This window comes from Phyllostomus discolor, chromosome 1, assembly GCF_004126475.2.
Source record: "Phyllostomus discolor isolate MPI-MPIP mPhyDis1 chromosome 1, mPhyDis1.pri.v3, whole genome shotgun sequence".
NCBI lineage: Eukaryota > Metazoa > Chordata > Mammalia > Chiroptera > Phyllostomidae > Phyllostomus > Phyllostomus discolor.
This window is the reverse complement of record NC_040903.2, coordinates 73,728,052-73,742,750: the sequence shown is the minus strand read 5'-3', so window position 1 is coordinate 73,742,750 and position 14,699 is coordinate 73,728,052. Positions and strand designations below refer to the sequence as shown.

Sequence of the window (14,699 nt, the reverse complement as noted above, 5' to 3'; positions counted from 1 at the left end):
CAGGGGAGCTTGGAGTGCCATTTGTCCAGTGCTGCATTCACGAAGGGCTGCAAATCAGATTTCTGACATCTCCAGAAGTAAATAATAAGTAAGTAAATAATTTACTTATCTCCAAATAAGTAAATTATTTGATATAAGCAAGTATATCATATTATCAGCTCTTGTAATATTGATTTGAGGGTTGAATAGTAGTAGGTATCTCATCCTCACAACAATAATAAAAGTAGCTTATATTTATGGAGCACTTATATGCATGCATTGTTTTAAGGATTTGTTTTGCATATTATTAATTTACTGAACTCTCATAACAAACCTATGATGTGGGCCCTATTATTACATCTATTTTACAGATGAGGAAATTGAGGCTGAGAAAGCTTAAAAAATTGTCACACAACTAATAAATGGTGGAGCAAGGTTAGAAATTCTGACATTCTTGCCCTGACCAGTGTGGCTCAATTGGTTGGGCATCATCTTGCAATCAAAAGGGTGCTGATTCAATTCCCGGTCAGGGCACATGCTTGCGTTGCAGGCCTGGTCCCTGGTTGGAGCAGTTGCAAGAGGCAACTGATTGATGTTCTTCTCCCTCTCTTTCTCTCTACCTTCCTCTCTCTCTCAAATAAATAAATTAATTTTAAAAAAGAAATTCTGACATTCTTATTGATGACTGCTAAATAAATAATAATATGTATTTAAAATTGAAGAAGTAGGGGAAGGGAGACAAATAATTGCATTTTGGTCATCTTACTGGATATTCCAACTCTATATATTAGCTTTGTCTTACTAGAAAATCTGTAAAATACTTCACTACTATTTGTGCTTTAATGATGGTATCTCAGTCTAAGGTTATAAGAAAGGTAATGATGTAGTTCAAACTGAAACAAAGTGCCCCTTGACTTTCTAAACTTTATGTAATTTACAGCAGGCCATTCAACTGATGTTACTATATCTTTTCTATAAAACCATATTCCAGTGATCCATAAAAGCATATATTACCAATAATCTTTTATAATGTTATATCCAGAAACACTTTGTTTTTTATTTAAAAGAGTTTATTTATTTTTTTTTTAGAGAGAGAGAAAGGGAGGAAGAGAGGGAGAGAAACATTAGTGTGTGGTTGCCTCTCACGCACCCCCTACTGGGGACCTGACCTGCAACCCAGGCATGTGCCATAGACTGGGAATCGAACCCGTGACCCTTTGGTTTGCAGGCTAGCACTCAATCCAATGAGCCACACCAGTCAGGGCAAGAAACATTTTAAATAGAATAAAAGGAAAACACTTACAGTAACTTTTAGGATTGGGCTAAAGTATGATACATAGTACTACCAAATAACATAAACAAAGAAGAATGATGCTTATCTCAGACGCATTTAATGATGTCACCTGTGGCTTTTCACAGTTTCCAATTTCATTTAGTGGTCATTTTTTATGCCTAAATTGGCTTGGTTAGATCATTGTATACAAGGTCACAATTGCACACTTGAATACCACCTAAGCTAATTAACTTTGCAGACACAAAGCACTCCTGCTCAAGCCCAGGTCATATCTCCTGTTAGACAAACCAACGTGTCTGCTCATAAGTGTTCTTCATATATTATTAGCTATACTTTTTTCACAGAGATATTTCTGAAATATCTCACAACAAAGTTTAAAGCACAGAGTAAGGTATTAGAATTACTACCATGTATTAACATGGGTTCTTTCTAAAAAGTTGGGTTTAAAACAACTTGTCAATCTCTTCTTTGTAGTTTGCTTTATTACTTGTTTGTTTTTTAATTATGGTTAAATACACATAACATAGAAATTACCACTTAAACCATTTTTAGTGTACAATTCAGTGGTACCAAGTACATTTCCAATGATGCATAATCATCTCCACTATCTAGAAAATGGTTTTCTGCAGAAGCTTCACCATTTTACATTCCCACAAGCAAAGTCAAGGGCTCAAATGTCCCCACATCTTCACCAACAACTATTTTCCACATTTTAAAAAAAATAATAGCCATCCTAATAGACATGAAATGATATCTCACTGTGGTTTTGATTTTTATTTCCCTAGCATTAATGATGGTGAATGTCTTTTTATGTGCTTATTGGCCATTTGTACATCTTCTTTATTAAAATGTCTGTTAAAATCCCTTTCCCATTTTAATTGGGTTGTTATTAATTATTATTGAATATAGCTTGATATTTTTGGTAATAAATATGCACCATTTAAAAAAGAAATGCTGCCCAGACTGGTGTGGCTCAGTTGGTTGGGTGTTATCCCACAAAGCGAAAGGTCACTGGTTTAATTACCAGTCAGGGCTCATGCCTGAGTTGCAGGCCTGCCCCAGTAGGGGTTTGTGTGAGAGGCAATTGATTGATGTTTCTGTCCCTTTCTTTCTCCCTCCTTTCTTCTCTCTCTAAAAAATAAAATCTTTTCAAAAACAAAAATTAAATTTGTTAACATATATTTAAGTTTCATAACAAAGTTTCATATGTTAAAGACCAAAAATATAAAGTATAGTATGCTTAGAATAGTTTTAAAAGAATCACAATTTAAAAAAATAAAAACTAATTTATGGTTCATATTATTTTTTTCCTGTTGATTATGTTATTTCCTTTTTTCTCATTTGATAAATTTATGTGAAGGAAGTGGCTTATTGTCTTTTGAAATATAATTGGAAAATCGATCCATACTGGGTTATTCAGCCTAGACATTTTAAATTAAAATCTTAAGAACTTTGAACTTTTACTTTAAGAATTTGATGAATTCATCTATCTACATCTGTAATATTTAACTTATTATGTATTTTTTATTGGTTACGGTATTTAGCTTATATACCAAGTCTCTACTTTTGGAAAATTGTGGTTTACAATTTTGGCAGTAAACTATTTTACCACCATCACCACCTCCACAAAAGTATTTCACTTGTCCATATACTCAAAGGAATTTTCTAATTTATATATTTTATCCTCCATTTTTCTATTGTATGGAGCCCAGGAAAAATAATGTCAATAAAATGTCACACAAGAATATAAGGATCGGCATTCCTTCTGCTCTTGTATTCAATGTCCAAGTCAGGCTTCTGCACAGAAACTTCTGCTCTGTCGTACTTTTCCTGTATTCATTAGTTCAGACAGTAGCACAATGAGGATTTCAAAAGATTTTAAATCTCTGAACCTATAAAAGTAAAAGCTAAAGTTTTCATGAAAATATATTTGTTTGGGGGGTAGAGGCAGGTAGAGAGAAAAAATGAGCAGTAAATGGTGATGGAAGGAGACTAGACTTTGGGTGGTGAACACATGATACAATATACAGACGATGCATTATAGAATTGTACCTTTGAAGTGTATATAATTTTACACTTCAAGTGTATATAAATTTATGAATTTATTGGGGTTAGCCAATGTAACCCCAATAAATTCAATAAAAATAAATAATATATCTGTGTTTGAATAAGAGTGTTCTTTTAGAGAAAATAACTCTTCCAAATTTCTAGTCCTTAAATTGCTTCTTAGTCCTTTATAATCATTAGCCCCTGGGACATGATTTTTTATCTCTTACATAGATTAAACATGGAGACTTTGACCTTTAATTACACATTTGTCCTAAAAATTTGATAATGATACAAGAGACATTGACTTGGCAGGGGAGGGGGGGGGTGGAGTGGAAGGAGGGGAGGCTAGAAGAGCAGAGGGAAAAAGTAGTATATATAACATAAAAAGAAATTTTTTCCTTACCTGCCTGTCCATGAGGAATCCATGGTGATTGATTCTTGGTGAGAGAATGCATGAAAATTTATAGTCCATAAACCACAGCAGTCTGAATAGTTGCTGTAATATGTGATACACAGGTCTCTAGGGAAAAACTAATGGCCTCATTGCGGTCTCCACTGAAGGAACCAACAATATCTATCTAATTTCTAATATTAAAAATAATTCATGTATTATACTGTAATATCTCTAAAATAATTCAATCTATACAAACTGATAAAATAGTGTGAAACTATTTTTGAAATTTAACTTACAAGATCTTTACAATTCTCCCCCTCTCCCAACTTTATGGCTTTGAGTTCCTTTTCTGTTTTTCTTTTTCCAGTGCCATACTGGAGACATTGCTGCTAACACCTACACTGTAGCCCAGTTATTCCCCAAACAAAAACAACTTTGCTGATCCTGCCACAATCGTTCATTCAAATGACAGATCGGGGCTTACTAAGTGACAAGGAGTAGAACTATACCTAAGAGTTAAGGAAGCTCCTATTCTCAAGAAACTAATAATCAGGTGGAGGAGATTGTAAAATAGCCTCAAAATAATCACAGCTCTTTCCTTGAATTCCTTTCAGTGCAACATAGGCCTATTTTGATGGTGAATGCTGAAAGCATATATAAATTAGGAAGGAAATGTCAAACATTTCCAAAGACAAAAAAATGTCTTATGCATTCTCATATTACATATACATACCCCCCAAAACTGGGATTTATTTATAAAAAATTATATATTTACTATTACATGCTTAAATTTCAGTCACCTTCATAGTACTCTCCATTTGATGCAATACACTTATCAAGATGTTTTTTGCACTGCTCAGCACAGGTTTTGAACTCAACAATTTTGATTCAGTTTAGCACTTCTACCTTTTTTGTTTCACCTCTTTCACATTAGCAAAACCTTTCCCTTTGAGGACTTTTTCCATCCAGGGAAACAAAATAAATGTCACTCAGGGTGAGATCGGCTGAATAGGAATGATGGAGCACAGGGCTCATGCCATTTTTGGTCAAAAACTGCCGAACACTCAGCTTGATGTGGGCAGGTGCACTTGCAAATCATCCATCATGAAACCAGCAAATGTGCTGAGTCTTTAAAAAAAAATTCACTGAAGTCAAACACAGAGTCTCACAACAATGCCAGCTGGTACACTGATACAGATGGGTTCCTAGAACACTCACCTAGTGGGGGAAGCCTGTGCTACAAGGGTCCCACCCTCCAGAAGATAATTCTGACTTTTTGGGGTCTCCCCTATAATGTATATACATATTACCTCAATCTTTGTTTTAACAAAATTGTTAAAAATTTAACAATTTTGTTTCTTTAAAAACGATAGTCTGTAAATAGGGCCTTTGGACTCATTTAAGTCATAGTAAAGATATCTGGTTGCCCTTGTTACTTATCTTCTTTGTCTTGTTCAATTTTCTAAAATTCTGTTTATTTTCATTGTGGTAAAATATACATAACAAAATTTGTTTTAACCATTTTAGATGTACAATTTAATAGCACTAAGTACAGTTACAATCTTGTGTAACCATCACCCACTGTCATTTCCAGAACTTACTCATAATTTCTAACAGATACTCAATATAAATTAACACTAACTCCCCATTTCCCCTACCTCCAACCCCTGGTAACCTCTATTCTACCTTCTGTCTCTGAATTTGTCTACTGTAGATATCTCATATAAATGGCCTCATGTAATATTTGTCCTTTTTTGTCTGGGTTATTTCATACTTAACATATTTTCAAAGTTTATCTACTATAACATGTTTCAGAATTTCATTAGCTTTGTAAGATGAAAAATATTCTATTGTATGTATATATGACATTTTGTTTCTCCACTCACCTGTTAATGGACATTTAGGTTGTTTCCACCTTTTGGATATTGTGAATAATGCTGCTATGAATATTGGTGTACTCCATTTGAGTTCCAGGTTTCAATGCTTTTTAGTGCATATCTTGGAGTGGAATTGTTAGTTTTTGAGGAACCACCAAACTATTTTCCACAATGGCTACACCATTTTACATTCCTACCAGCAAAGCACACAGGTCCCAATTTCTCCACATTTTCACCAACATTTGTTATTTTTTGTTGTTTTTTATAATAGCCACCCTAATGGATATGAAATGGTATCTCACTGTGGTTTCATTCGCATTTCCTTAAAGACTAGTGGTATTGAGCATCCTTTCATGTGCTTATTGACCAGTATTACAACTTCTTTGGAGAAATGTCTATTCAAATTCTTTGGCCAATTTTAATCAAGTTGTTGGGGGTTTTGTTGACTATTAGGAGTTCTCTATATATTTTAGATATGAATCTCTTATCAGACATATGCTGGGCAAATATATTCTTCCATTCTTATTTGTTTGTTTGTTTGTTTTTAGAGAGAGGGGAAGGGAAGGAGAAAGAGAGATGCATTCATCAGTTACCTCTCATGCACACACTTCCACTGGGGACCTGGCCTGCCACACAGGCATGTGCCCTGGCTGGGAATCAAACTAGCGTCCCTTTTGTCCACAGGCCGGCACTCAATCCACTGAGCCACACCAGCCAGCGCCCTATTGTCCCATCCTGGGAGCCGTCTTTTTTACTTTTTTGGTAGTGTCCTTTGATGTCCTTCTTTGTATTTTTTTTTACTTAAAATGAAATTATCTACCTTATATATTCTTTATTTTCTAATTTTATTCAAAAATTGTCATTAACTTATATGTTAAAGACGTTATTGTAAATTTTGCAAAGCTTTAAAAATGTAAATTCCAACAAATGTTTTATTTTTATCTAAAACTACTTTTTATATGACCATTTAACATGAAATTGCCACTATAGTTCATTCAAGTTTTAGAAGAAGTGATTTTATCATACAATTAACCAGCACACAGCAAAGAATTCACCACTAACTGTTAGTGTTACTGTCTGACTCAGGCATTCTGTTTGGAGTCCAATGAGGAAATAAAAGAAACTTCATGCTTTAAGTACAGAGGGAATCCTTTGCCCAGCTTGTTACATGACTGCTTATGTTGAGAGATAACAGACTGAGCTAATTGAAAGCCTGTCTCTGGAGGCAGCCTGACTGGCTTCAAATCTGGGTGCTGTCACTCCCCAGCTGCAGGGCCCAGCAAGGTTACTTAACATCTCCATGTCTCACTCTCCTTGTATATAAAATAGTGGTAAATTCTAGGGCTACCTCATAAAATTGTTGTGAGAATTACAATGAGAAAATTTCTAAAGTGTTAGGAAGATGCGTTGAGACAAAGTAGACACAAGTACTTGATAAATAAAAGTGCTAACTGAAAGGATCGATTCCCTATGTTGACCTTATTTTTCATTAACATTTTATTATTATTACTGTATGTGACTCATTAATCAATACCCTCCATTCTGATGAAGAAATAATTAAGGTGCTGTGGCCCCACAGACTGAATCTTTTCTACATTATACTTTAGAGTTATCATGAAATGACTAATTCATTCAAGAAATATCTGTTACAGACACTTCTCCAAGGAGGACATACAGAGGGTCCAAAGACGTATGAAAAGATGCTCAGTATCGCTAGCTGTCAGAGAGATGCAAATTAAAACCACAATGAGATACCACTTCAGTCTGGTCAGAATGGCCATAATAAAGAAAGCAACAAATAACAAGTGTTGGAGAGGGTGTGGAGAAAAGGAACCCTAGTGTACTGTTGGTGAATGCAGACTAGTACAACCACTATGGAAAACAGTATGGAACTTCCTCAAAAAAATAAAAATGGACCTGCCTCTTGATCCAGCAATTCCACTGCTAGGATTATATCCTAAGAACCCTGAAACACCAATCCAAAAGAACCTATGCACCCCAGTGTTCATAGCACAATTTACAATAGCCAAGTGCTGGAAGCAACCTATGTGTACATCAGTAAATGAATGGATCAAAAAACTATGGTACATTTACACAATGGAATTCTATGCAGCAGAAAGAAAGAAGGAGCTCCTACCCTTTGTGACAGCATGGATGGAACTGGAAAGCATTAGGCTACGCGAAATAAGCTAGGTGGTGAAAGACAAATACCATATGATCTCACCTTTAACAGGAACCTAATCAACAAAACAAACAAGCAAGCAAAATATAACCAAAGACACTGACATTGAGAACAGGCTGACAGTGACCAGAGGGGAAAGGGGAGGGAATTTCAGGGGGGAAGGGTGAAGGGTTTGCAGGAATAATTATAAAGGACACATGGACAATAACAAGAGGGAGTGGAAACAGGGGAGGGAGGTGGGGAGGGCTGGGGTGTTGGGCTGGGGTGGGGGGAAAGGCAGAAAACTGTACTTGAACACCAATAAAAGAAAAGAAATATCTGTTAGCATTCAACACAATTCCTATTAATATACCAATGGCATATTTCACAGAACTAAAACAATCCAAAATTTATAACAATAATAATAGAAATCTTGAAAAATAACACAGTGGGAGGTATCACACTACCTGATATCAAACTATACTACAAGGCTATAGCAATCAAAACAGCATGGTACTAACATAAAAACAGACACATAGATCAATGGAAAACAATAGAGAGTCCAGAAATAAACCCACAACTATATAATCAATTAGTCTATGACTAAGGAAGCAAGAAAATAAAACAGGGGAAAGACAATCTATTCAATAAGTGATTGTGGGAAAATTGGACAGATAAGTGCAAAAAAAAAAACCCAACTAGACCACCTTCTTACACCATATACCAGAATAAACTTAAAATGGATCAGAGATTTAAATGTAAGACCCAAAACCATAAAACTCCTAGAGCAAACATAGGCAGTAAAATCTCTGACATTTCTCTTAGCAATATTTTTTGACATCTCTTCTTGGGCAAGGGAAACAAACAACAACAACAAAAACAAAGGGACTATGTCAAACTAAAAAGTTCCTGCACAGCAAGGAAAACCATCAACAAAATCAAAAGACAACCTACTGAATGGGAGAAGATATTTGCCAAGAATACATCTGATAAAAGGTTAATATCCAAAATGTGTAAAGAACTCAAACAACTCAACACCAGAAAAAAAGAAAAAAGAAAAAGAAAAACCCAATTAAAAAGTGGGCAGAAGACCTGAATAGACAATTCTCCAAAGAAGACAGATATATGAAGAGTTGCTCAAAATCATTAGTCATCAGAGATGCAAATCAAAACCACAATGAGATATCACCTCACACCTGTCAGAATGGCTACCATTAATTAAAGAACATACAAGTGTTGGCGAGCATGTGGAGAAAAGGGAACCCTCATGCACTGTTGTTGGGAATGTGGATTGGTGAAACCATTATGAAAAACAGTGTGGAGTTTCCTTAAAAAATTAACAATGGAATTGCCTTCTGACCCAGCAATTCCACCTCTGGGAATCTATCTGAAGAAACCCAAACCATTAATTTGAAAGAATATATGCCCCCTTGTGCTCATTGCAGAATTATTTACAATATTCAAGATATGGAAGCAACCCAAGTGCCCATCAATAGATGAGTGGATAAAAAAATCTGGGGTACCTCTACACAATGGAACATGATTTGGCCATAAAAAAAGAATAAAATTTTACACTTTTTGGCAGCATGGATTGATCTGGAAAGTATTGTGTTAAGTTAAATAAGTCACATAGAGAAAGTCAAAGACCATGATTTCACTTATATATGGAATGTAAGAAACACAATAGACAAAATAGAAATACACTCACAGATAGAAAACAGAGTGTCAATTGACAGAGGGTAGAGGTTTAGGTAGGGCTGGGGGAAAAGGTGAAGGGATTAAGAAGTATGAATTGGTAGTTACAGAATAATCATAGTCAATCATTATTGTAGTCAATCACTATAGCACAAGAAGGAAGAGAGAAGGTTGGAGAAATAAGGCTAAGAAATGAATAGAAACCAAAATCCTGAAGGGTCCAATAAACTATTTTAAGTATTTTCAGTTGTATCTGGACAGTAAAGTCAGTGCAGTGACGGAACCAAATTTGGACTTTGTAAAGGATCTGACTGCACTGGGAAGAAAGGGTGAAAATACACAAGACAGAAGACGGGAGACCACCTAGGAAGCTGTTGTAGGAACTGACAGCAGATGTGAAGGTAGCCTGGGGAACAGCACTAGCAAAAGGCAAAGAGAAAAGTAAAAGGTCTAAGGAGATATTTAGGAGACAAACTGCTTAGTGTGAAGAAGATGAAGGAATTAGTGATACTTCCAGGTTTCTGGCTTGGATAAGGGATGTGTGACTGTGGCAGCCTGTTGAAGAATCCATGATAAATTCAGACCATCCAGAAATGTTAAGTGGGAGGGGTGATGTGGTAAGATATGAAGCTGGAAAGCTCGGTTGGGGGCAGATCGAATTTGGCAATAGGTCAAATGAAAATTTTGTGATGTTATTCTGTGTGAAATGGGAAGCCACAGGGAGATTTATTGTTTATACTACCTACTCTCAGGGAAAGAAATGAAAATCAAGACTGAATAATTCCCAGGCCCATGGTGTACCACTGAGGAGGTGTGTACTGCACAAGTCCAGGGGATGCCACTCACTAGATGAGGGTGTGAGTGGTACTTCCGAAGCTGTGCAGAGTGCAGCAGCCATTGTTGACATCGTTGACATCACTGATGCTGTGTGGTTCTCAGTTTGCTTTATGTGAATAAATGTCTTATCTCCATAGTACGGTAATGACCATTCTAGAGCACAGCTTAGTTTTATACCTCTTTTCTGTTTCTCAAATTACCTAGCACAGTTCTGAATATACAGCTAGTTCTTATTGAAACACTTGTGGTCTTGGCTCTAGAAACCACCACTCACTCGATTTTACTATTCTAAGTACTACCTATTCTATCACAGAGTAATTCCCTGTATACTTATTAATTTTAATGATTTTATTTTTATCTCTTTAATAAGAGATTACATTTATGTAACTATACTTTGAAATAAGCTTCATAGCACTGACAAATTTTACAACTTGTTTCTTTTTCTGTAACCAATCATTTTTTATTTGAAAATATTTATGTGTTCCTCCCTTATTTTTTTTTAGAGTAAGAATTTTCAGGACCTGATTTGGTTTCTCCCAGCCATTATGATTATATACCTCTGGCCACTATTCCTGCATCTGATTAAGAAATCATAAATTTTGGTATCACATGTCTATTTGTTTTGTGTTCTGTGAAATTACTTTTTAACTGTCATAATTAATCAAGTCAATTATGATTGATTAATTGATTGATTGATCGGATGCCTCTTCCATGCTCCCAATCGGGCACCTGGCCCACAACCCAGGCACACGCCCTGACTGGGAATCGAGCCAGTGACCTTTCAGTCCACAGGCCGGCACTCAATCCACCGAGCCACACCAGCCAGGGCTGATTTTAGATACTATATCCCTCACAACATACAGAGTCTTATAATTTATTTAAAGGGTCATAATTAATCATAAAACATATGTATATTCTTTTTATATTATAGTAAAAATACTCTATTTTCTCCTTTAAAAATTATTCTCATTATAGTTAATACTATAGCTAGTATCTTCTGAATTTTGTTTGTTGATTCACTATTCACTTACTTGTTTATAAGTAAAGGTCTGCCACACCTGATACAGCATTTTTTAAAAATGCTCACCCAAGGATATATTATTTATTAATTTTAGAAAGACAGGAAGGGAGAGAGGGAGAAAGGAAAAGAAGTGGGGTGGGGAGAGAAAGAGAGAGAGAGAGAGAAACCTTGATGTCAGAAACATCAGTCAGTTGCTTCTATACACACCCTGACTAGGGATCGAACCCACAACCTCGGTATATGCCCTGACCAAGAGTCGAACCCGCAAACTTTTTGCTGCATGGGACAATGCTCCAATGAACTAAGCCACCTGGCCAAGGCCTGATGCATCATTTTGAGTGGAGAGAAGTGGGAGGAAGTTGGAACCAGGACCGAGACCACTCACTTACTAAACAAGCTAGCAACTATTCTGAGAGGGCAAGGAAACACAGTGTGTATTTATTTACTTATTTAACATGTACTTACCATTTACCATTTATCAATGAAAACTGACTTATTCCCAGTTTAGAATGCATACCAAGGGTATAATCTGCTGAACTGACATTAACATTACTGTAGCTATCTCCCACGATTACTGTATTAAACTGAAATTCCATTCACTCCATTCACTCCCTCAGCGCAACTGTCTGATTCTCAACTAGATCACAGCCATCATCATATATGCATGGAGATTGGAACTGCATGAGCATGTAGAACATACAAGTTATGGCAAGTTCAATTTATATATACTTTAGATAAACTGATTGGAACTTACATGTTATACAGTACTTATGTAAAGAAATATAAAAATGAGCTTTTACTCCATTTCCCCCCCACCAGAGAGAACTGTACTTGAACAACAATAAGAAAGAGAGAGAGAGAGAGAGAGAGAGAGAGAGAGAGAGAGAGAGAGAGGGAGAACACTTGGGAAAAAAAGGGAAACCAATGCATAGGGAAAAAAAGGAATACCGAAGAGAGGAATTATAATTTATGATCACAAAGGAATCTGAGTTTGTGCAGATTTAAAATTAAATAAGACCTCTGTCACATCAAAAAAAAGAGAGAGAGAGGGAGAGAGAGCTTTTACTCTAGTTTTCAAACGAACATGTAAGCTCCACATAACTAAATCTTTACTGCCAGCTAAGATCTCTCTCCTGGGTCCCTGAGCCCTGTTAAGTCCAAACTGCTTACCACAGTCACTGGCACGCAGATATCCCAGACACACTACAGCCTCAACACTGTTAGAGTGAAATCACCATTGCCTCTGCCTTTTGTACCCTTTCTCAAGTAATGAATGGCACTAATGTGCCTAAGCAACTAATGTGGGAGGCATCTTAAATCCATCTCTCGCCTTACATGCCCCTGCTCCCTTCCTCTGAGTCACCCGTCCTGCCCACCTCTCATCCAGGGTGACTGCTGCAGCAAACTCCGACACCTGGTCTCCTGACCCCGTTTTAGTCCCCTCCAATCTGTTCTCCACACCGCTGTGAAAACCATCTTTTTTAAAACACAAAATGGGTCCCAGTGTTCCTCTGATTTAAAATTCTTCAGTGGCTTTCTGTCAATTACAGGATAAATCCAATCTTCAGATGAGGTCCTTCATAATTAGGCCCATTTTCCTCTCTAGTCACTAACTTTCTCTCCCTTGCTTTATTATCCCAAGAAGCTCCAGTCGTATCTGAACATTTGCTTTTTCTATTAAGAACAACATACCATACTCTCTCTTGCCCCAGTGCCTTTACACGTAACTTCCCTCCACCTGAATGCAGTTTCCCCTCCCCTTCTTGGTCTAGCTGACTCCTGGGAACTCCTCCTTGAAATCTCCATAAACAGCACCCTTTACTCCTAAAGCCTGAATTAAGTACTCTCCATATGTGCTCCATATGTCTATCTTCAGACACTTACCAAACAGTATTTTATGTATATATCTCTCCCTTAACAAATAAGCTCCTTAATGGCTTTCTATTTTTGCACAAACAGCATCTAAGCATTCACCTGGCACTTGGACACTCAATGTTTATTGAATGATGAATGAACAAATGGTGAAAGTTACTTTGTAAACAGGACAGTTCTAAAAGGATTATCTGCTTCAAGAGGTTTCAGGAGCAATATTTGGAGAGAAACATTTTGGAAGGCAGTCAGTTCAAAAATATATCTTCAGATACTTTGTTTTTACTTTATTTATACCCTAAATTCTTTGAGAATAGTTTACTCTAAAATACATGTATACAAAGATGATTAAGAGCCATGTAGTAGAGACAGGGATTGATGACTTTATCAATCCCTGGGCTGAGTACACCGTTCTCTTGTATTGAGCCTTGATTGCTGTTGGCAGATCAATGGAAGGGATTTACACAGGACAGTCAGAAGCAAGGACTGGCTGTGACCACCGACAACCAACCTCCACCCTCCGTGTAGGATTAGCTATGCAAGGGCAGGGTGGTAGTGCTCCGACAGTGGTCTGTAGCTCTCCACTGGGTTCGCTGGTCCTGAGGTTTCCCGGGCATGGCAGGCCAAGTTCAACCCCTACCTGTGTTTTGCCCTGGGGCCACTTCCTGAACTATAGCAATTTGAGATGGCTGCTACTTCTGCTGGGCTTGTAGATTCCCAGGCAAGCCAAGTTATGAAGCAGTTCCATGCCTGGGGTTCACTGAGGCCAGCGACTGTTTGTTTGATAGGATTTAGGGAGTTGTGAAGCTGGAGCCAAGACCAGCCATTCATGTGGAAAAACAGTTTGGGTGGGCCCTTAAATTGGGTGGGGCAGAGTCTCTGGGGATCTCCAAGGTGGGTCAAACAGTGTTAGCCAGGTTGATGGAGATGCCCGCATCAAGTATAAGGCACCAGCCTACTGACTCTGTGAGGGGAAGGTTTAGAAAAGGGACAATGGCCTCTGTTCACCTTGATTCCAGACAACCTCAGTTTTTACCAGTATGTTACTGGTGCCTTTTAAGCTGCTACCCCAGTAGCTGCTAGAGCTCAGAGGGAGTGAGTCTGAGTAGGTGGGTCCATATGTGGGTTCTTTTAGAGGAACTGCCTCAGGCTCCAGAAGTTTCTTCCATTGACTCAATCCCTGCTGGGTTTTGCAGCCAGAAGTTGTGGGGACTTATCTTCCTGGCACTGGAACCCTGGGCTGAGGGGCCTTGTGTGGGGCTGGGACTCCTCTCTCCAGAGATATTCCTCCCAAACTTTTGTCCACCACATGTTGGTGAGGGCCCAGACCCTTCCGCGTCTGCGCCCCTCCTACCAGCAACTATTCTGAGAGGGCAAGAACGGATGTGGTTTCTTTAATTCCATAGTTGTCAGACTTCCAACTCGATTTCTGACGGTTCTGAGTGATGGTTGTTCTGTATTTTAGTTGTAATTTTGATGTGGTTGTGTGAAGAGGTGAGCCGTGTCTCCTTATGCTGCCATCT

General features: G+C 37.5%; 1 protein-coding gene across 4 annotated transcripts in view; it reads right to left on the bottom strand.

The window, feature by feature from the left end:
* Positions 1–14,699, bottom strand: part of SPAG6 (sperm associated antigen 6) — a 46,403-nt gene that overhangs the window by 27,627 nt on the left and 4,077 nt on the right. The window lies entirely within an intron of this gene.